Raw genomic sequence first — 8,226 nt, forward strand, 5'->3', positions numbered from 1 at the left:
ATATGTTGAAATAATAAGATAAATTACTATGATAAAAATAATATGTGTTCTCTTTAAAAAATAAATGAAAAAGATAATGTCTTTTGCATTATAAATATATCATACCTATCTTTGTCTTTACTCACATGCGTTCGAAATTCCTATGTTTGAGCTAGAGAGTGATTTTTAATTCTTTTAAGTTTTTGTTAGTTATTCTATCATCAAAGTACTCTCATTCATATGTAATTTTTGTTCATTCATGTACCTCTCATTTACTTGAGTGTTACGAAAACATTGATCACTGTATTCATCTTTTTTTTTTATAAAAAAAGGCTTTGTTTTCTCCAATTTACACTAAATTAATAGCGTTTGTAATGAACAAAACTGCTGGTGTCCACCAAAAGTTGTATTAACTCATAAATTGCATACAAATAATATAATTTATATCTTGTATATTGATTTTATACATTTTTTATAAAGATCAATTTCAAATGTGGCCTATTAGCTCAGTTGGTTAGAGCGTCGTGCTAATAACGCGAAGGTCGCAGGTTCGAAACCTGCATGGGCCATAATTCTCAAAATAATGTATTTTTTATTATTTTATCAGGGAAAAAGGATTAAATTTACTACAATTCAGTAAAACAAATATGGCCTATTAGCTCAGTTGGTTAGAGCGTCGTGCTAATAACGCGAAGGTCGCAGGTTCGAAACCTGCATGGGCCATTTATTTCTTGATTTTCTCAGGAACAAAAGAGTAAAATTATTTAATTTAGCGTAACACCGAACGTGGCCCATTAGCTCAGTTGGTCAGAGCGTCGTGCTAATAACGCGAAGGTCGCAGGTTCGAAACCTGCATGGGCCATTTATTTTCAAAACAATATATTCTTTATTATTTTAGGGGCAAAACCGTAAACTTACTTTAATTTAGTGTATTTTCTCCTGGGGTTCGTGAACTGGAGTCTGTGGACTGCTTTCATATGATACGATAAGGTTTTGGTGTGCTTGAGAAAGAGCCCATTGGGCTAAAACTATATCAATGACTATACTATAAAGATTAAGTCCAAATAATGGTGCAATCAATTTGTGATTTAATTGCTATTTTCGTAATCCATCGTCGAACTTATTCCTTCCACCGATTTAATTCTCAACATTATGCCTTAAATAGGATTCGAACCTCTATACTCCTTAGCACAAAATTTTGAGTCTTGCATGTCTACCATTTCACCACCAAAGCATCTTGAAAGTGAATCATAGCGAGACTAGTAACTTGAGCATATGTCGTCTATGAATTTGAGTTGGCTGACTCACTCCGTGTTGAAAGAGGGTGCCACACAATCGCTTATAAACGTACCAAAAAAGTGCAAGTGTGATACCAAGCACCACACTAGTGTTCGGTCACCTCTTGTCCAAACCAATAAATTTATTATTGAACCACGTGCATTTGTTGCAATAATAATAAAAGCGAAATTGGAAATGTATGGAAATATAAACGATTACTAATAAAAATTATAAAAAAATGTAAAAACAATAATACTTGGTATCTGTCAAGAAAATAATAGTATTTGGTAACTATTTCATTAAGCAACCATTGACTTAATTCACATAAATTAAACGACGTGGTTTTTCCAAGGATATAACAAATTAAAATACAAATAATAAAATATTAATTTTATGGAATCTCATTTGAAAAAAAAAAAAAAAAAAAAATCTTTTCATGCCATATTATTTGTCGAACACTGCCACGTGCACAGTTATTATTCGACCTCATAATTTCTTCTCACATGTCACATGCTACATTTTTAAATAATTTAATTAATCTCCATTTGATAGTTTAAGCTATTAATACTAATAATAACTAGCTAATTATCGATCATAATTTAATGACAGCTATTTTCTTATAATTAATATATATATATATATATATATATATATGTACTGATTTTCCACAATAATTAAATTAAAATATCCCATTATTATTGAAGGATTAACATGTCAATAAAGCAATAGATGTCGTGGAAATTAAATTATTGGGTTAGTCTTAAAGAACATGGTATATATGTCATATTTATTTGTGCTACGATTCAATAATATAAATAATTATAAATTTATATTCTAAAATAATTAAAGTAGTAATCACGTCTTTAATATAATATTATATCCCATTATTTGTTATGATTTTTGTAATTTAATTTAATAAATCTTTAATTTTTTATTTTTATATTTCACATATTCAACATTAAATAAAATTAATAAATTTATTATACATAAAATTAAATTTATTTTCTATACCATTCTAAACTTTCGACTTTGTATTTAATGGTCGACTGTAACAGCCTAAGTCCACCGCTAGCAGATATTGTACTCTTCGAGCTTTCCCTCTTGAGCTTCTCCTCAAGGTTTAAAAATGCGTTTGTTAGGGAGAACTTTTCATATCCTTATAAGGAATGTTTCGTTCTTCTCTTCAACCGATGTGAGATCTCACAATCCACCCCCTTCGGGGCCTAATGTCCTCTCTGACACATCGCTCGGTGTTTAGCTCTAATACTATTTGTAATAACACAAGGCCACTGTTAGCTACTATTTGGGCTTTTCATTCTAGGCTTCCTCTCAAGATTTTAAAATGTGTCTGTTAGGGATAGGTTTCCACACTCTTGAAATGTTTTGTTCCCCTCTCCAACCGATGTGGGATCTTACATCGACTGAGGCCACTTTGCTATGAGTTATATCTTCTCAAAATTAACAGTAATACCTCCTCGGTTGTAACATGTTTGAGAAAAACCACCAATTCTCGCAAAATTCACACATAGAAAACTTAACATACACTTGATTTTCTTTGAGGGTTCTTAGGATTTTTTTTTTTTTTTTTTTTTTTTTGCAAATGTTCCTCGTGCTCCTCTTTTGTCCTTGAATACTCTGTTCTTCGAGTCCATGAACATTATTGGTGCATTCACAAGGCCAAAGAACATCACATTGAACTCATAATGTTCGTACCTCATCTAGAATGTTGAAGCTGCATTACGCACTTCATTTTGAAATGTAATATTTTATGGATCGCAGTGTTGTTCAATGATTTGCATTATTTGAAAATTCTATGTGAATCATTTTTTTACGAGTCAAAATTAATCTTTGTTCCTTGTACGTTATTACCCAAAAGGTTAGCTTTTACCATGGGAAATTAGTACACCAAATTATAATATTACGTTATTTTAATTGTTATATATGTTTCGTAAATTGGAATCTTGAATTGAATCTTTTGAGCTAGGTGGCAAATTTAAATAACATCCATTAATCGACCAGATTCTATAACAAAATCATACAATTTAAAGTTTATAGGTATAAGTGTAACTAAGGTTTAAAATGACGAGATTAACAATAATGTAAAAACCTTAATTTTACAAAATACCGATGAAAATATCAATAAAATTTCATATTAATTTGTACCATGACCAAGTAGAAATATTGATGAAAATATCGACCACAAAAATTTAATACCCTAGACATAGATATATATTTTTGAAAAGGTAAAAAGATTGAAAGACCTCATTGGTAGAGATGTCAACGAGGTGGGGTGGAGACCGAGAAAACCTTTCCTACCATTTATATCATTCTCCATTCTCGCAAAGTTACACATTTACTTTTGCTTGGATAGGGGTGGGGATTCACCACGAGAAACTGATAGGGATTCGGTTCTCTGCAAGTAATTTTTTCCGTTTATTATTAATTAAAAAAAAACTATTTTAATATTTTTATTTTTCAATATAATCCTTAATAAAAAAAAAATCTTAATAAATCAAATATCCTATTATAATTTTTAAGAATTCAAAATTTAATATTTTAAAATAAAATAACTAAAATGATATTGAAATCTCTAATTTTTGTTATGATCCATCTCAAACTTCAAAAATTTTAAGCTTAGGTCGGTTCATATTCTACGACATCTAACTATAAAATCGAATAGAAAAGAAATAACATAGTAGAAAAAACACCCATTTTCATTTCCAAACCCTCTTATTATATACCAAATCACTTCTAGACCTATGAACCTATGAATTTTAAAAACAATAACCCATTTTCATTTTGTTTCATATCACCCAAAATCTGGATCTAAGTCAACATTTCATGTTCGTTATGAGCCCAAAGATTGAGGGAACAATAAAAGGAAAATTATGGGTCCCCATCTTAGGAAGTGTCCAAAATTAAGTCTGCCAGCTAAAATGCATATCACACACATGAATGATGGAGTTATCATTATATTTTATTTATCATTCAGCTTCCGTAAGCCCTATAAAAACCCTAACCCATCTCCATTTCTCCCACACCAATCTCTCACCTCACAATTACCTTATCTTTTGGTTTACATTCAGTTCAAAACAATGGCTTCCAAAGCTACTGCCTCTCTCGCCTTCCTCCTCGCTCTCAATCTTTTCTTCTTCTCCCTCGTCTCGGCCTGCGGTAACTGCTACCCTAACCCCACACCTTCCCCTGAGAATGGAAAATGCCCTAAAGACACTCTTAAGCTAGGAGTTTGTGCCAAATTGCTCGGCGGTCTGGTCGATGCAACCATCGGCAAGCCACCGGTGACTCCCTGCTGCAGTCTGATCAATGGCCTAGTTGATCTTGAAGCTGCGGTGTGTCTTTGCACTGCCCTTAAAGCCAATGTGTTAGGAAAGGACCTCAACATCCCCATCTCCCTCAGCTTGCTTCTCAATGCCTGCGGCAAGAAAGTTCCCAATGGATTCCAGTGCTAATTTACCATCTTTGTTGCTTCAATAATTATTCAATATTGGTTAATGTCTTAAAATAATTACAATTGTAGCTCGCTTCTTTGTTTTGCTTCATGTTTTTTACTTGTGTTTGAAGGTCAATAAGTTCACCTATTGGTGATTTGCTTAGTGATCGATGTTTTAATATATTAAAATGAAAGAATTTATTATTTCTATCTTCTTTTCCTAATGCTTCCACCAAAATTTTGTTCAACTTCTTCCGATGAGGAAATTCAAAATGACCAACTCTATCGATATAGACACCCCATGCAATTTTACGATATTTTTTATATATGGTTGTGTCCAATTGTCTTACAATATCTATCGACTTGGTTAGTTCGACGATGATCGTCCATATCATCGTATATCCTTTCGAAATTCGCCTATGATGAAGCTATTACTATATTTTCCTGTTTCCAATCTAGAATATTTAGGGGTTGTAACATCTCTATCGTCCTTAAGTCGTCATAACTCATCAAACACGTGCCACATGAATTCTTACTTGTTGACACATTAATAATTTCCTAACATTTTACAATAGTTTGCTTCCCCGCTTCCTTGGTAAGATGTCATCATTATACTCCCTTAAATTGTTGCACTTCTTATTACCAACCATATGCACTCCTAAGCGTTGTGGTTGTATAGCGTCTTTTCCTTGAGGGATAACCCCATGGTACATGTTTTTTTTTGTACCGAGGACCTTGATTCCAAGGTTATTGTCCCCTAGACACTCTTCCTAGGAGATTTATAGGGTCCTATGGTCATTGAACAACTCAATTCTAACCTATGCCCTAGGTTTTATGCGTTCCCTGTGACAGAGCCTAATACCTACATCTAAAACTTCATGTGCTCCCTACAACATCGTCTGAATATCTACAACAGAGCCTAATACCTACATAGTCTGTGTCATACCATGTTGCATTGTACATAAGGAGGTCTTTAGGGTATCTTGAGTTCTAACTTAGGAGTTCTTTGGTAAGTCTTGAGGCACAACCATGGCAAGATTCTTAACATGTAAGTTCTAATCCATATGAGTCATAAACAATTCTGTAACCTACATAAATTTTTCATAAACATCTATATTTCATAAGCATCTTGTCACCTAGTATTCAGGCAAACCTTGATTTCTTATAAATAGTGTTTGGGTAGTTTCATCTTTTTCTTCATGGGTGGTGCCCAAACATGTTCTAATTCTCTCGTGAGGTCTCACATGATTATCCTTAAGCTCATAAATAAGTCTCATATAAAGTTTCATAACATTTGAAGTCTTTTTAGGTTGTTGAAACATCGGGGTATTTTGATCATTTACCACTTCAGATCTTGGTTTGAGTTCTTAACTTATTCTAATAACTTCAAACCTTGCCTAATCCATTTAAACCATGAAATAAAACTCCTAAAAATTTTCTGCTATTTAGAGACCACTCGAGTTAAAAACTAGTGGTGTGTAATTATAGAGAAATTTTGGTCATCTTACACCTATCATTGGTTTAGCCCCTCAACGTAATACAATAACCACAAATTTCATGCATAACCCTACCGTGTTATATTAAGCCTTCTATTAACATTTCATGAGTAGGGTAGTCCATTTTAGTGGGTTATTTTAAATTCACTTGCATTCTCAGCCAATTGTCCGGTTTAGGTCTTTGACTTTCAGTTCTTGTCTTAATTTTTCCATAGTTCTTTCACCATCTCGTAAATTTCACACCTGAAATTGACTCGGATTCGACTTTAAACTCACAATTAGAATCCATCAAGGAGATTCCTTCATTTCATTAGCTTGTAAAATTTTCCTTTGGCAAGCTCAAATCACTTTTCCCCTGTTCCTAACAACACGGTGATTTCATAGTTACATATGTCGTAGTGATATAATTTTTCTTTGACACTATCACTCTCGATGTAACGACCCTAAATTTCCACATACTCAGAGTCGCTACTAACGTCTCATGCTCATTTATAATGCAGAAATATAACTCTTACATGAACATAATTGATAACGTAAACTTAAAAAAAAAAAGTTTAAAACAACTTCTTCTCTGGAAAACACAGCCATGGTCTTACGTGTTTAAATATGAAATACTGAAATTTAGAGAAAACAAAAACAAATACAAAATAATTTAAAACAATGAAATGCAAAACAACTTATTCTAACTTAAGACTAGAAATTTAAATATGAATCTACCCTATGCACACGCCACAGTCTTTGCTCGCGATGCCGCTGTCCTCCGTACAAGTGTGCCTTGCTTTTACCTGAAAAATGATGTGGCACACGGCCTGAGTATTTCAAAGAATACTCAGTAAGTGGCCCCACTATAGGGGTCATGCAAATGCAAACACATGCAATCATGATTTAGGGACCTATCTCTAATCATCTTAGGGGTGGCCTCCAGTCTCGGACAAATTGGATGTGTAGTACTTCCCTACACACAACTCACACGTGCGAGTGTGAATCTCCAGGGCGCTCGCACACCCCCTGGACCCTCTGGTCAAGCTAATATGTAGCGAGGTCCGGAGGTCAGCGGAACCCCATAGTGTCATGCGCCTCATGAACACCCTCATCTGTGTGCATTCGCACTTATGCGCATTCGCGCTCATCATACGGTGCGCGTCCGCACTCATCATCTCTAGGGGAAGTAGCCCTATGCTTATGAACATACAATATGCATGAGGTCCCTCTAAATCCATCATAATATCTCTTCTGACACAACCCTCTAGTCTCATCTCTTTGTTACTCTAGGTAACACATACTCGTGCATATTTATATTAATATCATTTTCACGCTCTTAGGGTTGTGTCCTATGTCGATCTAACGACATAATGCAATATGGCACTCATCATCATATAGCATGCTCAATATGGAAAACATCATCATATTAGGGTAAACGTCACGCAATCATCATACTCATCATATTGCCACAAAGTGCATCAAACATATCAAGTACGACATTCATCAAAATATATATATACTGAGCACATCATCAAGTATCGTAACCCGCAGATCATCATAACTCATACATCATCATAAGTCATACATCATCATAACTCATATATCGCATCGTACGACATAGTTCATACATCATTGTAATTCATACAATTTTTAGCCTATCCTATAGTAAGGCCACTTACCTGGTTGGCCTTAGCCGAAGTATTCCCTAATTTATTTAACGTAAGCTCCCGTTCCTCGAGAACTACACCAAATGTTGCCAAGGTTTGCTTCCTATCGCATCGTTCGTCACCTTTTATTTTAGTATTTCACATTTTAATGAATAATCCAACTAATAGTGTCAAATACGGCTCTAAACGGCCTCAATAAAAATCGAATTCCATGTTTTCATTGTTTCTAAATTATATAGAATAATAAAACTTAAAACTTAAATTAAAGATATGTCAATATTATTAATATTTCAAGCGGCTTGGATAATTCAACCTTTAATGTTATATCTATAGATACAAATATATAATAATTTCTCATATCTTCCATTTTCCT

The 8,226-nt window shown here is 33.7% G+C and overlaps 3 non-coding genes and 1 pseudogene across 3 annotated transcripts; all 4 read left to right on the forward strand.

The window, feature by feature from the left end:
- Positions 1-474: 474 nt before the first annotated feature.
- TRNAI-AAU (transfer RNA isoleucine (anticodon AAU)) lies at positions 475-548 on the forward strand. The gene has a single exon. It is a non-coding gene; the product is annotated as a tRNA-Ile (tRNA).
- An 80-nt stretch (positions 549-628) lies between these two features.
- Positions 629-702, forward strand: TRNAI-AAU (transfer RNA isoleucine (anticodon AAU)). The gene has a single exon. It is a non-coding gene; the product is annotated as a tRNA-Ile (tRNA).
- A 65-nt stretch (positions 703-767) lies between these two features.
- Positions 768-841, forward strand: TRNAI-AAU (transfer RNA isoleucine (anticodon AAU)). The gene has a single exon. It is a non-coding gene; the product is annotated as a tRNA-Ile (tRNA).
- A 3,462-nt stretch (positions 842-4,303) lies between these two features.
- Positions 4,304-4,918, forward strand: LOC111809082 (14 kDa proline-rich protein DC2.15 pseudogene; annotated as a pseudogene).
- Positions 4,919-8,226: the final 3,308 nt, after the last annotated feature.

This window comes from Cucurbita pepo, chromosome 13 (genome assembly GCF_057944985.1).
Source record: "Cucurbita pepo subsp. pepo isolate OVF chromosome 13, ASM5794498v1, whole genome shotgun sequence".
In the NCBI taxonomy this organism is placed as follows: domain Eukaryota; kingdom Viridiplantae; phylum Streptophyta; class Magnoliopsida; order Cucurbitales; family Cucurbitaceae; genus Cucurbita; species Cucurbita pepo.